The sequence below is a fragment of the Rhinopithecus bieti genome, unplaced genomic scaffold, assembly GCF_001698545.2.
Source record: "Rhinopithecus bieti isolate Rb0 unplaced genomic scaffold, ASM169854v2 scaffold_26426, whole genome shotgun sequence".
NCBI lineage: Eukaryota > Metazoa > Chordata > Mammalia > Primates > Cercopithecidae > Rhinopithecus > Rhinopithecus bieti.
The window spans coordinates 995,426-997,245 of NW_016811945.1; positions in this window are offsets into that span (position 1 = coordinate 995,426).

The window sequence follows — 1,820 nt, forward strand, 5'->3', positions numbered from 1 at the left end:
TTCACGCCATTCTCCTGCCTCAGCCTCCCGAGTAGCTGGGACTACAGGCGCCCGCCACCTCGCCCGGCTAGTTTTTTGTATTTTTAGTAGAGACGGGGTTTCACCGTGTTAGCCAGGATGGTCTCGATCTCCTGACCTCGTGATCCGCCCGTCTCGGCCTCCCAAAGTGCTGGGATTACAGGCTTGAGCCACCGCGCCCGGCTAATTTTTATATTTTTAGTAGAGATGGGGTTTCACCATATTGGCCAGGCTGGTCTCAAACTCCTGACCTCAAGTGATCCACCCACCTTACCCTCCCAAAGTGCCGGGATTACAGGTGTGAGCTACTGCACCTGGCAGGCTTCATTTGTTTTGTGCTTTCATTAGCAAACATTTTGGAAGACCTTTTCGAAGCCAGGCACTACACGAGATTGGGGAATCAGAAAAAAACACACACAACCCCTACTCTCAAAGAACGTCGAGTCTAGTGGGCGATATGTACAAAAAATTATAACTGACACAATAGTTATGTTCAAAGTGTACTGGTGCATTGTACACGTCGGGGAAGGCAGAGGAGCCTTGGAGAGGACACAGCACTTGTCCTGGAACTGAGATCTGTGTCAAAAGCTTTCTTCAGAGGAAAGGGTGCACTTTGAGTGAGAGAACTATAAGGATTTCACCACTGAAAGAGGGGAAAAATTATAGGGTATGATAGTGAGAGATAAGGCTAGGAAATAGACAAGGTCCATGTATCTGTTAGTTTTTTGGTCAGAAGCAAAACTGACTGGGTGTATTAGTCCGTTCTCACACTGTTCTCACACTGCTGTAAAGATATACCTGGGCCGGGTGTGGTGGCTCACGCCTGTAATCCCAGCACTTTGGGAAGGCAAGGTGGGCAGATCACCTGAGGTCAGGAGTTTGAGACCGACCTGGCCAACATAGTGAAACCCCATCTTCACTAAAACTACAAAAATTAGCTGGTCATGGTAGTACACGCCTGGAGTCACAGCTCCTTGGGAGGCTGAGGCAGAATAACTGCTTGAATCCAGGAGGTGGAGGTTGCAGTGAGCTGAGATTGCACCACAGCACTCCAGCCTGGGTGAAGGAGCAAGATTCCATCTCAAGAAAAAAAAAAAGACATACCTGAGACTGAGTAATTGGCTGTCTGCAGCCAATTAAATCTCTTTTCTTTATAAATTATCATTATTAAATCATAATGCTTCAAACTAAATGTATTCTCTCTGTAAATGGTACCAACTTCCAAACAGATGCCCAAGTCAGAAACCCGGGAGCCAACCACGACTGTATAGGCTTGTACAGGCTGTACAGACTTCTGTTTCTTGGGAGGCCTCAGGAAACTTACAATCCTGGTAGAAGGCAAAAGAGAAGCAAGCACGTCCTCTGTTGCTGGAGCAGTAGGAAGAGAGCAAAAGGGGAGGTGCTACACACTTTCAAAAAAACAGATCTCGGGAGAACTCTATCACAAGACAGCACTAGGGGGATGGTGCTAAACCATTAGAAACCACCCCGTGATCCAATCACCTCCCACCAGGCCCCTCCTCTAACACTGGGGATCACAATTTAGCTCGATATCTGAGTGGGGACACAGAACCAAACTATATTACTTGGGTAATATAAACAAGAAGGGAATTTACTGGAAAAATGAGTGGCTCACAGAACTGACTAGAAGGCTAAAAACCTAGGCTTGGAAATAGGATCGAGGGCTATGGCAGAACTCTAGTTAGCAGGAACAACTCAACTGGCAGAGTGAGTGCCAGTTATGAACGAGGAACTGAGATGATCAGAAATGTAGATTTATATATATATATATATTTATATAA